The 21,216-nt window shown below is 41.6% G+C and overlaps 1 protein-coding gene across 1 annotated transcript in view; it reads left to right on the top strand.

Annotated features, from left to right (window-relative positions):
- PATL1 (PAT1 homolog 1, processing body mRNA decay factor) overlaps window positions 1-6,335 on the top strand; it is a 1,960,792-nt gene extending 1,954,457 nt beyond the window's left edge. Inside the window, exon 20 of the mRNA XM_044084059.1 lies at window positions 151-6,335. The gene's annotated coding sequence lies outside the window, so the exon portion shown is untranslated. The remainder of the gene's footprint in view (window positions 1-150) is intronic.
- The last annotated feature ends 14,881 nt before the right edge of the window (window positions 6,336-21,216 follow it).

Raw genomic sequence — 21,216 nt, 5'->3', positions numbered from 1 at the left:
TTTTTTGTGCATATGTTTGTTAGTTGGGTTTTTATTTTACTGCTCTTTGGTTGTGCTTGAACAAAGGCCTTATAAACAGTATTGTAATTGCATACTAAACAGTCCTGACCAATATTTTAGATTATTTACTTTGTTTTTGTTTCCTTTCAGCTTATCCTGAAAGCTGGTGAAGACATTGTGATGTCCTTTGATTTCGGAGTTTCTTTTTCTACTACCTGGGAGTGGAAGTGTAAATGCTGCCTGATGCTATTTTTTTTTTTCATCCTCTGCTCACAGTTCTATCCCACACTGAAATAAAGGCCAGGTTATTCCCATGATTGCCCAGGTGGTGGGAATTTGCATTGTGAGCATGACATAAGATTTAATGTGGGATCTCTGGCCACAGGATGACTTAAATCAAATCAGGGGTCCCCGAAGAGAGCCTTCAGGGAGGACAGTAGAGTACTTGCAGCAAAGACTGCCACAGGTTGTAAAGACGTACACATTCGCCTTACTTAATGATTGAGTGTGAGAGTGTTTCTGTATGTTTTGAGGAAATGATTTATTTTTTTGTCTGTTGTATGTTAATATAATACTGAAGTCTCAAAATATTTTGCACATAAAGGAGCATAAGTAAGTAAGAGCAGTTAAAAATTTATTACTTGTCATAACATGTATTTTATGTACATTTTTAAGGCTATTCATTCTGCTACCCTCACCTCTGGAAGTTTGTTGAATGCTGGTGGTTTTGGTGCATTGGCTTTCTTTGTGTTATAGAGGGGATTGTTCATACTACACTTAAGAAGAAATGAAGGAAATCATTAGCTTAGGGCACTCACTTATTTGGCTGCTAAGTAGTAGTGTTTTTATAGTACTCTCAGTGATGGGGAGATCAAGAACATTTGCTAGCTACATGCAGGTTTTGTAAGTCTCACAAGCTGTTTCAAAAGTTAAACTTATTATTTTTTCAAGTGCATTTTTGTTGTTTGAAGCATTGCAGATCAGGAACTGTTTGTTGCTTAGCTCCCCTCTTTTGTCATATTATTTTTATTAACTCACTGTTCGTTTTGTTAAAAATCCAGACAGAAACCAAAAAACAAGCATCTGCTCCAACAGGTTTCCAAAATTTATAAAGAAAACTTGCACTAATTAACCAAGAATTAAAAAAAAAGAATAAACACACTGTACAGTGTTTAAAACAGAAAATAACAAGTTCCTTAAGTGCAGTAATTGGATATAACATTAAGTCCAATTAGGATAGATGCATAATAGTTTTTTATATTTTGTTTTTGCCTCCCCCTTGTCCATGTTAACCATCAAGGTCTCCCCTAGCAGGCTGAATCCTTTTCATTCATCAATAAGAGGGATGTACCTAGTAATATATTGGGGGTGAGAGTTGTCCAAGGATATCATATTGCCAGCCATGAGGGTTGTTTGTGCCCTTGCCAGTGTCCTGGCAACTAAGACTATTTCTGTGTCCCTAACCCCACCCATAGGTGGTGAAATGAGCCATCAGCATCACCATGGAAACCCACTCTGCCTTCCCATTCCCCCCCCATATAAGTGCTTGCTTCCACACACCTGCTAAAAAAGTCTACCGGCAAGCAGTGGCTTGATGAGCTAAAGCCTGCTTCCAGGCCACACACACCACACATCTTGTCTTCACTACTTCAAAACATGTTGCTTGCATGTGATCTACTCTGCCCTCTGGATTGGCATACCATCATGTCCTGCCAGTGCCATTGAGCGCCTGAGTCACTGTTTGAGTTCAGGTCACCAAGTAGTTAGGAATTTATTCCTTCCATGTAAAGTCTATGATGCTGTCCAGTTTGGACACTTTTCTTGAACTTGTGAGAGAGCTTGTAATGCTTAAATCACAATATGCGTGTTTAGTTGAACTGCTTTGTGAAGACAGCATTTGGTGCTTTTGCATGTAGTAATAGAACAAAGTGGTAGAAGTGGGCACCACCAGTACTGCAGAACAGTGTGCTATATTTCCTTTTCTAAATCATTTTCCCTGCCAGCATTTTAGATTTGGTCCACACAGTTTTTTTTTTTTTTTTTTTTTAACAGCTCGTGCTGCACAGGAAAAAGTCTTTTAACTACCTTTTCACTTCACAACGAGATGTTCTTTTTGGGCAAGTGGAAAGAACTGTGGTTTTCTGAGGATAACATGAAATGGAATCCTTGTAACGAGAGCAAATCAGACATTTTGGTAGCTTTAAAAAATGAATTGTGTAGCTATGTCAGTCTTTAAAGATATTTGCTAATTATTATATTTTTATGATGACGCCTGAAACTTAAGATGTGCTGTTTGAGCATTTTCTGACAGGGAGAAGTTTCCTTTCTGACTCTCTCTCACCCAAAACAAAACAAAAGATACCTGAAACAGTTAAGAACAAAGCCCAAGCTATGACACTGGTTGGGGACTCTCCACAGCTGCATTTTAGTACACAGCCATTGTACCAAGTTGAAATTATAGCCTTGTTTAGGGAATGTCTGCATGTTTGAAGATTTTGCTAGGAATAATGTTCAGAAGATGCTGTTATGAAAAGCAGGAAGCTGCAGTTCTGAAAGTACTTGTAGCTACAGAAAGCCTGCAGTGTATTATTTTGGAATGGAAGCTGCAACAGGATTGTTCTGTATTTCTTTACTTATAAACTGCCTTAAGAGTTGTGCCCTTATTAAGTTAGTAAAAAAGAGAATACATGCTAGCTATCCCTTTTTTCTAGAGGAACGTGAACTGTGAAAACAGAGAAAGGAGATGCCATTGATTTACAACAAAATGACAAGTAGCAGTTGGCAATTAGTATTTGATTGTAATCTGCGCAGTAGTACCCAAGTAGCATTTTTCATGAAAACAGTGAAACTTTCAGGAGTTGAAATTACATATTAGCAGTCAGGTGACTAGGGTACCTTTTATGTAGTCAACTAGCTTATCAAATGTGCATAGTAAAATGAGTTGTACAGCTCTTGGCCTTTTGGTTTAGAGGGATAAAGCCTTGACTGTGATCCAGATGGAACTAAGTTTGAGTGGTGGCTTGCAGACTGGAAGGACTGAGGCAGGGGAGAATGAAAGGGATCAGCTGTTTGGGAAGGAGACCACATCCCCATTGCACTACTGACCCCAGCCAGAGAGATGGGTTTCTGGAGGGTACCCACTGTTGGGTGTGCAACAAACATCACCCTAAGCAAGGCTAGATGTTGCTGGGAACATTTCAAGGCACACAGAAAGACATGCTAGAGCAAAAGTACTATCGTAGTAACCAGCCAAAATAAGAAGAGAGGTTAGGTGGTAATGGAGGGAACCCCATCACACAAATGAAAACCTACCAGTTCCTGACTGCTATTTCTGATGGGAACCAGTTGATTAGTTGTTGCCCCAGTCAGGAAGCAAATGGGCCAAAGGGCTCCTGCAGTAATTGGAAAATGAACAGACTCGCTGTCACCCATTATGGAGAACAAATTGGTGATTAAATGGCTTGTTGGTATTGGGTAGCAGTTTAGCTTGTCAAATATGGTTGTTTGCTAGTTGTTTTTATTGATTTAGATTTTTAAACCGGGACTTGTTGAATTATTGTTTTAGGAAATCCTCAGTTTGAAAACTCCCAAATTAACAGACTGTATAAGTGAGCAGATGTGTTCTTCATGTAATCAGCAGATTTGCTGGTTGAGAAGGGTACTTAACCCCCTGTTTCCATATCTTTGTGTAATTCCAAAATGCAGTGTCCTTATAACTGTCATCCACATTGGGGTTATCAGGAGTTTGTTCCCAGCTGCATTTTTTTTTTACAAAAGAGTTTTGGAAAGATGAGTTGTATATTGCCCTTAGTATAAGTTATGGTTTCCTTGAAACCACTTTGCCGAGTGGATGTTAAGATTTGTCAAAAAAGTCAAACTGCAACCAGCAAAATGATTCTTTAATAGGGAAGTAATTGAATAATAAGTTTACGTTGTCTTGTACACAAATGCACTGAAATTTTGGCTAATTGGATAGTGCAGGTTGAGATTGCTGAACTGGAAAAAGTACATAGTCATCATCTGTGCAAGCACAACTTTAGGGATTTCTTCATTAAAGCATTTTATAATTGTGAGTGTCTGTAGTCTCTTGAGATGGCTGCTTTCTTAGTCCCATCTGCAGCTCATTTATTGCTGTTATATTTTAGTAGTTACACACTGACAAATTAACATTTTTTATAATTTTGCTTTAGACAAAAGAAAACTCCTTTGTTTTTGTGTTGACTGTTTAATGGGGCACCAACATCAATTACAAGTAAACACAAAGGAGTGATCACTTAACAGTATGTACACTTCTGGCACTCAGAAGCAGTTTTCCTGGGAATCACATAGTTATTTCATGTTGTCTTTTGAATTTATATTTTACCATACTGTTTTTAAATTTTTTAATTGCTTCAGGATTTTGCTGCATGATATTCAAAGTGAAGTTTGTAGTCACCCTGCAGATGCAGACAAGGCTAGGCACCAGTTCAGACATGCTTATTATTGGTCCTTAATGAATAGTAATGTTGAGCGACTGCTCTTTGTATATGTCATAAGATGCTGGTAAGCTGCAGCCAAATGAAGTAAAAAAAAAAAAAGTGGACACTTTATATTTGCTAGTGGTATGCAATACTTGTATTGAACAATTTGTATGTTTCTTCTGGTTGCATTATTGTGGGGACATTTTCCAGTTAATTGAAGAATTGCATTCCCTTCTCTCATCAGTCACATCTGTGCAACATGTACAGATAACCATGCTGACAACTCTGCAAGCATGATTGTTCAGTACATAACACTATCAGATGCTTAACTAGGGCAGAACAAGGTCTCCAGTGCCACTCAGAACTAGTGAAGTACCTGTGTTTGCAATCATCTGAAGCACTACTGCTTCAATGCTCTGTGTGGTATTTTAGAAAGTAGCAAACTGCTTGCAACATTTGTAGCATGTGGCTTGCTACAATTATTTAGAAAGAAAGATCTTTATTTGATTCTGAGCCTGAGCTCAAGGGACTTTGAGTTAAGAGAGGGGTGCAAGATCAGGGAACTGCACCAAGTGCCACTACACTTAGCTGCAGCACTGTACACAGTTACGTTTGTGTAGACTGTCATATTTTTTTAATAAAATCTACAATTGGAATTTGTCTAGCATTTTATAATTTAGGATTTTCTTGGGTTTTCTCCACATGCAGAAATTGAGAAACCCCGAATACAAGTGAATTAAAGAAGCTCCTCAACCCGCCAGTCAGAAAGCCAGTAGTATTGGTAATTAAGCCTTAAAGATAACTGGTTTTAAATTGTGTTATGGAGCCAGCTATATACAAATCTGCTGTTACGAGGTACTTGTAGCTTTTTTGGACTATACCTGTTACTTTAAATTCAAGCTATATAGATTTCCATTATAGCCTTTCATGACAACTGTTAGCAGTGTCCGCATGCTTAGTCAATGATCAAAGAAAGTGTGGATGAAAGCTGCCGATAAAATTAATGAGACTTAAAGTCAAAGTACTGTTCTAGCTAAGCAAAGATAATTTAGAGAGGGTGGAGGTTCTAAAATGCCTTTTGGAAAATGTTGGGCTTTGCTTTTCTCTAAATGACAATATTTTGGATTGTCTGCCTTCATTTTGGTGATTTACAACCCCTCATGCTCCCTAATCGCAGTTTTTTTGTATTACTGAACCACATGTTCTTGTTCAGTGATCAGAGAAAATTGAAAATGAAACACTGTAAGTTGTATTATTTGTTGAATTTATTAGTGTGTAGTTGGCAGTTGTCCTTTGCTGGAGAGTGTTTTTAATATCACTTATCAGTCCATGTGTTCCACTGCTGTAGTACAGTTTAGCATTAGTTTCCCAGTATCCCTACCAGAGCCAAAGATTGCCAATGTCTGGGTTTAGGGATTTGTGTCTAATGAGATTGTGGTCTATACCTAAATAAATTGAGTGACTTCTTCCCACCTGTGAATGTTAAATGTATGGCCTCAATCTGTTGTTACAGAAAATAAGTTGGTTTATATTCATGCTTTGACATTATATTGGCTTCTACTCTGTCTAGGAGATGTCATGTAATGGGCATATGTTTCCTAACCATGTAATCTTACGTGTTTTTACAGTGGGTCAAGTTGTTAAAATAACCTGCAGAGTTTGCACACAAAGTATTGCAAAATCCAGAATCCTTATCATCGCTGCAACTCTTGTTCCCTTACTGTACAGATTGCAATTTTTTTAATTCATTTTATGTAAATGTTTGCACATTTTATTAAAAAAGTACTTTAAGCTCTAGATATTTAACTGCTAATAAAAATAAATCATTGTTTGCCTCCATCTCCCAGGGAAATGAGGGGGAAGTATGTATTTTAATCTTGTCTTGCCTTTTTTCTTAAAAAAGAAACCAAAAATTTCCAAAAAAAAAGTTTGTAAATTTTCATTTTTATAGAGTATTGTAAATAAAAAAAAAGTAAATATCATGCTGGGACTCTTGATTTTGTTGAAGATTTTATATGATTGAAGAACCTTTGGGGGAAATGTGTGAAAGTGATATGTTTGTGACTTTACTTATTTTGGCAGAGGAATTAGGTCAGTTTTGGACATATTTTGGGAGATTTGCCTCTTTCATGCAGCAGACTTCTGAAGGACAGATGTAATTTCTATAATGGAATTTAAAGAAATTGGGGGTACAACCTAGTGTTAAAATAGCAGTCCGTTGGAAATGAATGTAATTTTTCAGGCTGCATTTAATTATTGCATACCACATATTTATATTTTCTTTTTTTTTTTTTTCTTTTTTTTTTTTTTGTAAAACAGGGAAGTATCCCATCAGCACATTTAATTATTTTCTTGCATTTCTTGGGGCGGGGTGGAGTTTTATTTGCACCAAGCTTACTTACAGTAGTTTGCTACCCATCTCTGTGACGTAGTAGTTTGCACACTTCTTAACAACATACACCCAACTAGTTAGATGGTTCCAATTTTTTTTTTCTAAGTAAGGTGTAGGTTTGGGTTTAGGGTGAAGACAGGGTTAGAGTTAGCACACATTAATAAAGATGTGCAGTGAGGCTTCTCCCCTCCTTGTACCGCCTTACTAATACATGCTAACCTTGGACAAGACTGGGAGAATAAGAGTGAATGATGTAGTCTGTTCCATCCTGAGGGAAGGGTGGCTACCTAGATTCACGGCAGTGGCAGCATTAAAATCCTGGGGAGCTCCAAACTTTATGCAGTATATTGCTTGGTTGGGAGGTTACAAATGAGTGAAACGATTCATGCACGTCCTGTAAGCTGCAATTGTGGAGCATCACAAGGCTGCTGTGGAGTGAGAGATGGTTTAGGACAGACTCCCTGGAAGCAGCATAACAAAGCACTAGTATTCTTGATCTCACCACACCCAGATGTGGGTCAGTGTGAGCCCAGAGGAGGCTAAGGCGGATTGTAGACCCAGTGAGCTAGTAGTACAGCCGATGAGAGTTGATGGTTTAGCTGCTGAGAGAGGAAGAGAAAAAAAGTGACCCACGTTTGTGTATTTTTGTGTGTGTGTGTGTGTGTGTGTGTATATATATATATATATATATATGTCATATGTATAATATGTATAAAACATCGAATGACCTCATTGATGATTACATTCTTCACTAAATAAAATAATCTAACTGAAGTGATTATAAATGTAAGCCAACAGGTTAAATTTGCTATCCCTGAAAAACATGTTGACTTTGCTCCCACGTCACTTGAAGTTGGAACCACCACATCCCCAGAAACTGAATATACTGTATCCAGGATTACATAACAGCAAAGAAAGGAAAAATCCTAAATTGTGTAAAGGTTGATCTCCTGCAGTTCAGCTGTTGCATAATTCGACCAGCTGTGCCCCAGCAAATATTTCTAAAATGTAAACACTGGGATAAATGCATGCTGCAACAAATCGTAGAACACACGCACACACACACACACACACACACATATATATATGTATATATGTATATATATATATATATATATATATATATATATATATATATATATATATGTATGTATATACACACACACACACACACACACACACACACACACACGTATATAATGTGTTTAGGTATTTAGGTCATCCTAAAAAAACAGTCATTCATTAGTGTTTCCTGCAATTTTAAGTTGCTACTCCTGTTTGTTTATCATAGAAACTTACATCCTTGCATCACATAACTTAAAAATTAATAATGTAGGCAAATCAAATTCCAGAGATGAAAGGTGTCAGACTTTTAGAAGTACAACTGAGTTTCATTTCTAAAATAGGCAGATTGAATGGGTCCTACTGCTTCCTTCCTCCCTCACTCCTAGAAAAGGACTCTTGCAGGCACAGTGCTTTTAAATTATTGTTAGAAGAGTGGCTATAATATCAAGCAGAAATGTATTCCTTGTGCTTCAGCGGAGTCCATTTTGGATGTGAACATTGTCACTTGTCTCCATCCAGTTGTGTCAGACACTGTCTATGCTGGTGACCTAATCAATCGATGTAGCTGGGGTTTTTAGTTGGGAGGGCAGTCGAATGAAACTGATGTGGTAGTTGAATTTGAAAGTGTTCACCCCATGGCCAAGAAGAATATTTGAACTTGAAGACAGCTTTTACCTCCTAGTCTGAGTAAAGTGCAGGGTGATGAGTTTATTCATCTTTTTCTTTGAGATATGGTTTAAAGAAGAGACTTGACATATGACTTTCTCCACCACAAGAGTCAGTGAACAGTTCCAGATTTATACTAGCTTCCTACTTAGATCATTCCATTTACACCAGCACATAAAGTAAGGCACCTGTTCATCTCCTTTCTCCCCTACTCTGTGAAACAAATGTTAGTCATTGTTCTAGCTGCTCTGTTAGTAGATTTTGTAAGCCTATGACTTTTGGCAGATTATTTGCTGACCATTTATTGGTACTAAAGAATTCTGTTAATGAGGGCTGCTCTGGACAAAGTACATCTCCCTTGGACATGCATACTTAGTGTCTTTTTCTACCTATGAGTGGCCTGTTTTGTTCTTATTTTGTCTGCAGTTTAGTTTTGTTATAAAGCAGCAAGCAAAAACCTGTTTGATTACTTTATGAACAAATTCATGTTTATTGCATTAATATTTTGTCTGTACAGTCATAAAATCAGATTACAGTTAAGTTTAGTTTTTACATAAAACACTTTATTTCTCCATTTTTCTTAAACCATTCCGGGTGTTTTAAAGTTACTGGCTTACATCTTTATACATAATTCCTCTTCCTTAAGTTAATAAATAGTTTCTAGTAGTGTATATCCAACTAAATGCTAATGACACTCCTATTATTAATTCATCTCCTGTATTAAATTGCACTTCACATAGTTCACATTTATTTCCATCAGTGTGTTGCTTCCAAGCTTAACTAGTTATTTTTGTAGAGACTGACTGTGATCTGCCATTTATTTTTCACACTGAAGTATAATGTGATTGAGATTCACCGCCATTTCTTTTTTTTTACATAAACATGGTGGAATTTTTTCAAACTTATTTTTTTTCTATACATAATTACTATAGATTTCAAACTTAAGAGTTTGTATAGACTGAAAGTGTTCTAGTTTTATGATGATCAGATACCTTGAGTTTCTGTTAATGATTTCTGCATACTTCAAATATTGGTTGTTTTTTCCTTATCCTCTTTCAGAAGTCTTTTGTAATTTCATTTTCCGTTAATATTTGTCATATTGCTATATTCTTTCATAAGTATCTTTCCAAGTAACCCATACTTGCGAAAATATCAGTCATGTTTTGGGATTTGGAGATAAAACCAAATTCTCCTTTTTGTTTGCTTTTTTCTGGTAGTACTTGTTTCATTATTATACCTCCAGATTGCCTTACATATTAAAACCAGCTGGAAAATATTTTGAGTCTGATATGGTCTCTTACTTCTCAATATATAGCTTGACACACAAAGGATTTTGGAAAATATAACCACTATCTTTGTGTTCTATAAACATTATGCAACAAGTCCTTAACCATATTCTGTGCCTATACCAGTTCTCCATGTGGAATTAAATCATTATATATGTTTAAAACACTTTTATTGAATTATCACTTGTGATATAGACAAACTTATATAAAAGTAATCAAATCATATTTACAAGTTCACATTTACAAACATTATATATCACGTGTAATCTTCTGTACAATATGTTCAATCCAACATTACATAAATTGTTAAATTCCTGTCTTTTAAAACTCATTCCTCCTCCAAAACATTTTTCTGCTTGTATTGTTCGCACAATTTCATTTTTTTCTGTTATTTACTTATACCTTTTTCTAAAAATCCCACTTCCTGTGTAGTACTTCAAGTATGATTGATATAGACTGTGACTTCCATTTCCTAGTAAATACTTTTTGGCAGCCACCAGAATTAAACTTAACAGTGCCTTAGTTATGTATAGACGGTTCTGATCCAGTATTCCAGCTCAAACAATCATTTCCTTAACTAACACTCATTTGCAACCCCAGTACACCTGATAGAGTACTTGGGGTAGGGAATTTCTAATTCTGCCAAATGATCACACTGAAAACATATGTTCCAAGTACTTCTTTTTTCCTCATTACACCTCTACCGTTTGCCATCTGTCTGATGAAAAATTCTTTGAAGTGTGTTTGGGGTATAAAAGTATCCATGCAAACACTTCCAACCAAAAATCATAAATCTTCTGGACTCCTGTACTGTTTTCTTAGACCTGTATGCTATATTCTATATACCATGTGCACATACTAATGTTAATATAGCATATGTAGGTGGTTTATCGCATATTAGTATTGCTGTGGTCTATTTGTGCTGTATTTATTCATTGGTATGCTTTACACTTCTATGGAATGTTAGGATTGCACGTGCTGTACTAAGTCTCTGTTGCTCTAACATGTAATGTTAAGTTGTCAATCTCGCCTTCATTCTTGCTGGATGGGTTCGGAGCCGATCCTCGGCTCCGACTCGGCACTAGCTTTAGCTCGAACTCCTTTTACCAGCTCGAGGCAACCCTGTATCCCATGATGCAAGGCGGAACTACCTCAGATCTCGTTTGCCGCTTAGCGAAAGAGGTCTCCTTTGCCAGCTGAGGTAAGTTTTTCTTGTTAAAGAAAAAAGTTTAGTTAGAGGTTTAATTTCCCTTCAGTGTCAGGTTAGCCTGTATTTAGTACAGCCCACCCTATTCCCTTTTTAAACTTTAAAATATTTTTTTCAGTTAAAGTTTTAGTCAGGCCTAGTTCCCCAAGTTATTCCCTTCCTGTGTGTCTGTGTAGGGATTAAGTTGTGTGTTTGTGGGGACTGTTTGTGTATATCCTTTTAGGATGTCTAGGGAAGGCAAGGTCTCAGGCTTCAAGAAGTGTGACCAGTGCTGTCAGAAAATGTCCCTGACAGACGGTCACACTTCTTGTGTGTATTGCCTGGGGCCTTTGCACCTGCAGGACTCCTGTGCGTTGTGTCATGCCTTTAGCCAGAGAGTCCTGCAGGAAAGGAGGAACAAACTGATCCTCCGAGGTTTGTTAAAACCTGAAGGTTCTCCTCCTAAGCAAGGGGCAGGAAAACCTCTTAAGCCACCAAAGGCTCAGGCTACAGTGTCCAAGCCTCCTCCGGTGGCTCCGGCCCGTCGGAGCCAATATCGGCTCGCTGGAGCCGATGCTTCTTCTGCTAGAGTAGTGGGTCCGGTGCCGGCCGGGTCCGATACCCTAACTACTGTTGCCTTGTCGGCTCGGCTGGAGCCGACACTTTATCCAGTATCGGAGCCGAGATCCTCGGCTCCATCTGGGGTTCAAGGGACTTCGGGTCCGATGGCTCCGGCCCGTAAGAGGTCCCGGTCCCCTTCGCTACTGAGTATTCACTCTGCTCCGGGGTCTCCTCTTTGTCGGAGCGGAGCCATCGGAGCCGATCTTGAGATCTTCCAGGCTGTCTGACCACGATTTGGAGAGGGTGGTAAGCAGGCTGTTGAAGTCTCAGGCACTGGCCCAAATGCTCCATAGCCCGTCTCAACAGACTTCGGCTACAGCCCCAATTCTTGAGATTCCTCCTCCGACTCCACACCAGAGTTCGGAGCCGGAGCTTTGGGACAGCGACTGTTTCGATGCCGGAGCCGATACATCCTTCGGCTCCGTCATCCTCGGCTCCGATCTCCTCCTTGAGACTTTCCTTGGAGGGATCCGGTCGCCGGGTTTCCACTGTCTGCTCCGAGGGGCTAGTGGCATCGGACCCTTGTCCGACCCGCTCTCCCTCTCGGAGCTTCGGCTTTGGTAAGCTCGGCGCCGACATCGGCCTCGAGCCTTCTCTCTCCTTGGAGCCGACCATTCCTGTTTCTTCGAGCGGGTGTGTTCAGGTCTCCCGGGAGAGGAGCCTTTGAGGTGATGAGGAGTGTCCTGGCCTCTGAGCCTGGTCAACGGTCTATCCCTCTAGCTCCTCCCTCATCAGTGCCTGCAGATGCCTCTTGCCAGCCTCTTGCTCTCAGGCCCAGGGATCCATCGCCCCAGGTTTCCCCACTGGGAATTTCCTCCTCTTCCGAGGTTTCTCCTGACCCTGCAGGGGAACCCCCTCGAAGAGGACGTGTAAGAGGAAACACACAGACTCCCCTGAGTCTACTACATCTGATACCAACTTAGATGAGTCGGAGGGTTCCCCACGGTCCCCCTCTGAGGATGTCTCATTTTCATACATCCTTGAGCTCCTCAAACAGAGGGGAATTGGCCTCCATTGACCCCCCCGAGGATGAGTCGGTATACCTGGAGGCTTTTGGATCCCGACCCTCCACCTCCTGGGTGTCTCCGCCTTTCGACTCACTCATGCAGGTAGTGGCTCGGAAGGCGTGGGCGGCTCCAGATTCTGTGGAACCTGCCCCCAGGAGACCATCCAAGTTCATCACGGCCCCTTCGGACAAACAGTTCCTGTCTAAAGGTGTCTCTGTGGATGCTATGGTGGTGGCGGCCACTAAGAAGGAACTGGCGGATCCTTCAGTACCTGTCCATCCTCCTAATAAGGATTCTAGGACCATGGACAGGTATGGAAAGCGGATGTTTTCTTCAGCGACCTTTGCAATGCGTTCGCTGAATTACCTTTGTCACTTCACCAGGCTTCAACGAGATATTCTCAAGGAACTGGGAGAAGTAGTCCAGGATCCTTCAGCTGCTGGGGCTCAGGGAAAGATTGCCTCTCAGCTAGCTATCCTGAATTCGATATCTAACTCCTCCATGCGGCTCATATCTTATGCAGCCAATGGAACGAGCAGGGCCGCAGGCACAGGTGTTGCTCTTAGACGCCAAGCCTGGATGCGGCTGTGTAATTTTGCAGACCCCTTTAAGGCGTCCTTCACCAACACCCCTTTGACGGTTCGGCTTTGTTCGGACCTCAGGTGAAGGATACTTTGACCAGATGTGAACAAGACGGTAAAACTCTTTCTGCCGTTGGAGTCCAGTTTTCCACTCCTTCTAGACCATATCCCAAGGGTCAGAAGGGGGGGAAGATGTGGTTCCGTAAAGCCCAAGGAGCTACACCGGACACACGTGGTCAGTTTACCCCTAGAGGCAGAGGGGGTAACAATAATAGACGCCGCCCTAGAGGCAGGGGGTCCTCAGAACCAGGGCAACAGGGAGCCTCTTCCTGAGAAGCCCTTTCAGCATCCCTGAGGTGTTGCCCGACTGTCCACCCTTGGAGGCAGTCGGGAAGAATTTCGCTGTACCCAGTAGCCTGGCAATCCCTATCACAAGAGAAGTGGGTACAGTCGATTATATCCGAGGGTTACAAAATCCCCTTGAAAGGTTTCCGTACCACTACAATCCCTTACAGACATCTCACCCGGTCATAGGGATTTGGCAATACAGGAAGTTTCAAAGCTCCTGGGAAAATGAGCCTGCCAAACAGTGCCGCAGACTAAGTAGGATCCGGCTTCTACTCAAGATTCTTTTTGGTCCCCTAAAGGACGGGAGATTGGTGACCAATACTAGACCTAAGCAGACTAAACAAGTCTGTCAAAAGGCAAGATTCCGGATGGTCACGCTGCAATCCATTCTGCCCTTTCTGGGCAAGGACAACTGGATGTGCTCGATAGACCTTCAGGATGCGTACTATCATATAAAGATTCACAGACGCTCCAGAAGGTTTCTCCGCTTCGGCTGGGAGCCAGTCATTACCAATTCAGAGCACTGCCCTTTGGCCTCACTTCAGCCCCAGAGTGTTCACCAAATGCATGGCGGTGGTCACAGCTCACCTGAGACGTCGAGGATTCCAAGTGTTTCCTTATTTGGACGACTGGCTCCTCTCTGCCACCTCCAAGGATCAGCTTCTTCGGTCCAGAGACTACACCTTACAGCTTTGCAAGAGTCTAGGAATTTCGTGAATTTGAAAAATCCTCTCTGCTGCCTTGCCAATCTATCACCTTTATAGGCGCAGAGTTAGATACCGTCAAAATGTTAGCCAGGCTAACAAATCAAAGGATTCTGGACATCCAGAAATTTGTTCAGCTTCTGTTACAAAGCAACAAGGTCAAAGCCAGGTTTGTCTTGAAAGTTCTAGGCCTAATGGCTGCAGCCATTGTTCTTCTTCCACTAGCTCGCTTTCACATGCGTCTCCTGCAGTGGATGTTGTTCACGCAGTGGTCGTACCACGATCTGCCCATGAGACACGAGATCTTAGTGACACAGTCTTGCAGGGCTCATCTACGATGGTGGGTATCTTCCCTCTTCTTCATCAGGGCCGACCATTTGTTCCCCTCCTCCAGTTGCCACAGTCACCACGGATGCCTCTCTGATCGGGTGGGGGCATTATCAGGGCAGGATGGTCCACGGACGTGGCAACCCATAGAATACCACCTGCACATAAATGTCCTGGTGATGAGAGCAGTGCTTTTAATGTTGCAAGCCCTCGTCGACTTTCTTCCCACAGGGACTATTGCAGTACAGACGGACAACATGTCCGTGGTCTGGTACATCAACAAACAGGGCGGAACCAGGTCCTATCCCTTATGTCGAGAAGCTCTCAGACTTTGGCAATGGGCGATCTCTTCTCAGCGGTTTCTGATAGCAACGCACATCCCGGCAGGTCCAACCTATTGGCGGACAGGCTAAGCAGATCTATTCTGATGCCTCACGAGTGGTCTCTCAATCAGTCTGTAGTGGATCAGATTTTTCTGAAGTGGGGCACCCCTTGTTGCGATCTTTTCGCTACCCCTCAAAACAGCAACTGCCCAGATTACTTCACACTATTTCCTCTTCCAGGCCATCCCTTGAGAGACTCTCTAACCCAGGATTGGCCTCGGGGACTTCTTTATGCTTTTCCTCCCTTTCCATTGATTCCACAAGTCATTCAGAAAGCCACCATTTTGAGAGCCAAATTGATCCTCATTGCTCCATATTGGCCTCGACAGATTTGGTTTCCGTCTCTACATCATCACCTTCTGGTGCAGCCCTGGCATCTGGACCCAGTTCCGGATCTTTTGATCCACCAGTCGGGTCAGCAGCACCGAGCCATTCATTCTCTCAACCTCACTGCTTGGTTGCTCCACTTCCTTCCCTAGCCAGGCTACCAATGATTTCGGACTCAGTCAGAGACATTTTAGTGTCTTCTTTAAAGTCGTCCACTAGAACTGTTTATGCTAGCAAGTGGCGACGTTTTTCTATTTGGGCAAACGCCAGAAATATTGATCCTTTCACCGCTCCTATACATTCTGTTTTGGATTTCCTGGCGGAGGTTTTTCATTCAGGATCGTCATCATCTACAGTCAAAGTACAAATGGCTGCTATTTCCAAATTTCATGTTGGCTTGCAAGACAATAACATCATGTCTCATAGGTTATGCAAAGCCTTTTTGAGAGGAGTTTTTCTCCTAAAACCGCCTGTGAAACATCCTCCTCCGCAATGGGATCTGAACTTAATGTTGGCATCCCTAATTCTTCCTCCTTTCGAACCGTCTGCTACGTGTTCTTTAAAGTTGTTGACATGGAAAACTATGTTTTTGCTGGCTGTTACTTCTGCAAGAAGAGTTTCTGAGATTCAGGCCCTCTGTATTCGTTCACCTTATCTGGTGTTTCATAAGGATAGGGTTTCGCTCAGAACTAACCCTTCCTTTCTTCCCAAGGTTGTATCTCAAGCCAATATTAACCAATCTATTGATCTACCAGTTTTCTTTCCTAACTATTCTGACAGAGCTGAACAGAAGCTGCATTTTTTGGATGTTCATCGTCAGCTCAGGTACTACTTACATAGGACTAAACAAGTTAGAAAATCAGACCAATTGTTTGTCTCCTATGCAGGAAACAGGTTGGGTCTTCCAGTATCTAAAGTGACCTTATCTAGATGGTTGACTTCCACCATTTCCTATGTGTACTCTCTAAGGGGCAAACAACTATCTTCTAAGCCAAAAGCACATTCGACCAGGAGTCTATCCACTTCTGTAGCCTTTCAGGATAGACTTCCCATTGACACTATTTGTGCAGCAGCTACTTGGGCCACGCCTCATACTTTTGTGTCTCATTACAAGTTGGATTTGGCCTCCAGAGATAGGGCCAGTTTTGGTTCCACTGTTCTCAAGAGTCTGTTCCATTGAGCCACCCGGGATACAGGTGCTAGGGACGCGGTCCCATCCAGCAAGAATGAAGGCGAGATTGACAACTTAACATTTAGAAGTTATGTACCTACCATAACGTTCCATGTTAGTTGTCTTCATCTCGCCTTCTTCTTCCCCACCCTCCTTCCCCCTGGCCTGGACAGATCTTGGAGAGTTCCTATTAGATTGCTTCCTCTGGAGCATTGTTATGAGGACTTCTTTAGGAACCATGGTTCCTAATTATATTAGGATAAATCTTTAGCAGGGTTAGTTAGCTGCCAAACGAGATCTGAGGTAGTTCCGCCTTGCATCATGGGATATAGGGTTGCCTCGAGCTGGTAAAAGGAGTTCTCGAGCTAAAGCTAGTGCCGAGTCGGAGCCGAGGATCGGCTCCGAACCCATCCAGCAAGAAGAAGGCGAGATGAAGACAACTAACATGGAACGTTATGGTAGGTACATAACTTCTAATTTTGTAGCTGTTTCTGTAACATAAATGCGACTTTGGTGGAGTCTTGCAGGAAACTATCTGTATTTTGCTTACTTATTGCTGCAGTCTTATGAAAAGCCATCTTGTCTGTTTCATTGAAAATAGTTTGCTATTTATGATTTAAGCAATGTGTTTTTAAGCCTATGTTTGGAGGGCTAAGATTTCTAGGCTTGCAAGGCCTTTAAAACTGTATTAACCCATAGTACACTTTCTAGTGAACTGTTGTGTTTCCCCTTCAGTTTAGCTAATGTGTAGCTGGTGACTGTTGTACTGTTTTCTTAGACCTGCATGCTATATTCTATATACCATGTGCACATACTAATGTTAGTATAGCATATGTGGGCAGTTTATCACATATTAGTATTGCTCTGGTCTATTAGTGCTGCATTTATTCATTGGTATGCTTTACACTTCTACTAAATGTTAGAATTGCACTCTACCATGATAGTAATGTTTTTGTTTCATATTTCATGCTTGCAGATGTTCTACACTGTTACAGTCATTACATTTGGGTAATCTGCGGGCAGGTTGTCCTCCGTTAGCCTGAATAACAAAGTCTTGGGTCCTGCGTCAGTTGCTGTCTCTTCTTCCATGATGTCAGGTCGTCAGGGGTATAAAACATGCAGCCAACGCCATTTTATTCAGTCTTTCTTGCCGCACGGTGCCCGAAGCAGAAGCAGTTCGCAAGTGCCGGCCGACTCCTGAAATTTTCGCATTCGAGTTTCAGAACCGAAGTCTTCAAACTAAAGCTAAGTACCCTGTTGGGGAAACTTTTTCTTGCTCCTTACTGATGTCAGTAAAAGTTAATAATTGCATTACTTGTGGGAAGCAAATACCTCATAAGGATTTTCATTTATACTGTATTCCTTGTCTAGGCCCAGATCATAACGTGCCTTGCTGTCAGTTTTATGCAAACTTTAACCAATGCACTATTAAGCGTCAGCATAGTTTTGCTTCTAAATATTTTGGATCAAGATTTAGTTATCCTGAAATGTCATCTGTTAGTAATCCGACTACCGGAGTTCACAAAAAACACAAAGAAAAAGACAGACACAGACCGTTGAGGTCCAAAACCGATGGCAAAGCATCTCCTAAGCCAGTCACTGGTTCGCCGGTACTCCGTGAGGTGCTTTTGCAGCCCCTGATACCAGCTACTTTTGAGTCGCAGGCCTTTAATGAGACCCATGCAGAGTCCGGTATGCCGCAAGATTCTCAGACTATTGAACCCGCGGATGTCTCTCCCTTGAATGGGTCCGGAGCCGCTGAGCAGGCACCGGCTTCTGATGGTGTTTTCAGGCCTCAACATATTTATATAAAACCAACGCCAGCCTCAAAAACAAGGCCAAAAGCATCTTCTATGTCTAAAAAACCAATGCATGAGCACGTGCTCAGGCCCCTATGCCTAAAAAAACAGATGATCAGAATGGCTGAGGACTTAATTACCTTGATCAGGGGTTCCCAACCCCCACCTGCTAAGAGGCCTAGGCAAGACACTGATTATGAATCTTCAGATCAGGTTTCCATTTCTTCTGATTCCTCTTCTGATCAGGAATTTTCCATTCCACCCTATGAGGATTCTGATGCAGAGGAATCCACCCTATCTGCATCTCCTCCTGAGGACTACTCTTTTGGAGAAACTTTGCATACTTTATTTCACTGGGAGAGTCAGGACTTCCCTGAATCAAAAAAGAGGCTTGGGGATTTCCTCCTCCTTCCTCAGCATAGGCCTTTGGCTATACCTCCTGTATTAGACATTGTTGATGTGTTTTCGGAGTCAAGCATGGCTCCTGATTCCCTACCTCCTGCTCCTAGTAAGCCAGACAGATATTACAGGGTTCCTGACTCCTACAAATTTCTATTCAAAAATCCTGCTGCTGACCCTGAGACTATTTCACAGGGCCCCAAGAGTATTGAGGCCTCTACAGCCAAAAATCCTACCCCCTCTGATAGAGATTCCAGGGCGCTGGATAGTAGGGGAAAGAAGGTTTATACGTCTGCTACCTTGGCAATCAGAGCCTTAAACTGCCAGTTTCATATGCTTAAATATCAATAGCATGTTATGGGCCTACTGAAACAGAAAATGATGTTGATTTCTGATTGTGTGGAAAATAAAGAATTACAGGAATTATTGCATTCAGCAGAACAGATTGGAAAGCGTACTTTGCAATGTGGTTTTGATTCCTTGGAGGCCTCTTGCAGGGCTGCAGTTACTGGATCTGTGATTAGAAGGCATGCCTGACTCAAGGAGCAAAATCTGCCTGATCATGTTAAAGCTAAATTGTTGGATGCCCCTTTGCAGCATGATACTCTGGTAATAAGGCAGAAGAGGTTTTAAAGAAAATGGAAGACAAAGCTAAATCTATACAAACTGTAAAAGATTTCTTGCAAGTGCAGCCACCCAGGTTCAGTAGGCATTGGCCTACTAAAAATTGGTCCTTTCCTGTGTCCAACAGAGCCACTCAAGGCAAATCCAGGTGCTCAAAAGGCTCCAGATACCAATCACAGGGTTCTTACAGGTCAAAGGAAAGGGGTGCCTCCACCTCCAAATCTGGAGGAAGCAAAGGACAACCCTACAGTAAGCAGTCTCAATGACTTTCCTCTACCATCACCAAGCACTTATCTTTTGGCAGCCCCCTTGGGGAGAAAACTAGCACTTCATGCAAAAAAGTGGCAGTTAATTACCCAGGACAAGTGGGTATTGAACATAGTATCCCAGGGGTACAGATTTCATTTCCATACTTTGCCAATTCCAAACGGATGGCCAGATCTGCCACAGAATCAGTGGGCAGAGGCTCAGAAACAAGTTATGTCCCTCATGGATATGAGGGCTATTCAACCAGTACCAGAAAAGGAAAAAGGACAAGGTTTTTAGTCAAGACTCTTCCTGGTACCCAAAAAAGACAATTCTTGGTGTCTAATACTGGATTTATCGATTTTTGAACACGTTCCTGTACATTTCAAAATTCAAAATGCTGACTTTACAACAGCTACTGCCTGTGCTGGGCAGAAATGCTTGGTTAGTGACTCTAGACTTAAGAGGCATACATGCATATCCCAGTAAGGGAATCATGCAGAAGATACCTCCGCTTCAAGGCAGGTGTTTTGCATTACCAATTCTCTGCACTGCCCTTTGGCTTATCTACTGCGCCCAGGGTCTTTACAAAGTGCCTGGCACCAGTAATTGCATTCTGCAGACAAAGAGGTATACAAATTTATCAATTCAAGCAGAGGACAAGGACACTGTTCTTCAACATCTGGCATTTGTAAAAAGGCTTCTAACATGCCTGGGGTACACAATAAACGAAAGAAATCCTAACTGGTACCCTCTCAAATAATTACATTCCTGGGTGCAAGCTTGAATACAACTGCCCAGATGGCTTACCTTACGCCAGGCAAACAAAGGCAACTGACAATATACTTCAAACAAATGGCAACAAAAACCCAGTTATCTACAAGACAAATTCTGCAGGCTTTGAGGTTCATGGCATCCTGCATTCTACTAATTCCATATGCAAGACTGCATATGAGGAAACTTCAATGGTACCTAAAACGTTTATGGAGCCAACATTGTCACAGTCTGGAAACAATGATACCTCTCATTCCCTGCCTACAACAGGAGATGTTAAGTTGTCTATCTCGCCTTCGTTTCTTGCTTGTTGGGATCGGAGCCGATCCTCGGCTCCGACTCGGCCATCTTCTATAGCTTGAGAGCTGTTTACTGGCTCAAGGCTTCCCCTTATCCCATGATGCCTAGCGCTAGCTACCCAGATCTCGTTTGCCGCTTCAGCTGCGAGGTTTGTTGTTACTGGCTCAGGGTCGTATAAATTTTATTGTACTACTTTTTCGGTCAGATTAGGGTTCTTTTTTGATAGTTTATTGTTTTTTCAACATAGTCGCTAACTACTTTGTTGTTGTTTAGTGTAATCATAGTTTTCCCTTAGAACTCGGTTAAGTTAGAGAGTTCTTCCCCTCCCCCCTCCCTCTACCCCTCTTGTAGGTTGCGTTTTAGTTTAAGCCTTTTATTACTTTTTCTTCCTAGGTAGCCGTTTAAGTTAGAGGCTTCCTAGTTCAAAAAAAAAAAAAATCTTTAACTGTAGTATATTGTATGTTTTTGGCTAGTGTCTGTTAGTTTTTTGCTGTTCAGCCCTTTGGCCAAAAACAATTCAGTGTAGGTGTAATATTTCTCTAGTTGGATA

This window comes from Protopterus annectens, chromosome 9.part0 (genome assembly GCF_019279795.1).
Source record: "Protopterus annectens isolate FY-2018-M chromosome 9.part0, PAN1.0, whole genome shotgun sequence".
Classification (NCBI taxonomy): Eukaryota; Metazoa; Chordata; order Ceratodontiformes; family Protopteridae; genus Protopterus; species Protopterus annectens.
This window is presented reverse-complemented; position numbering and strand designations above follow the sequence as displayed.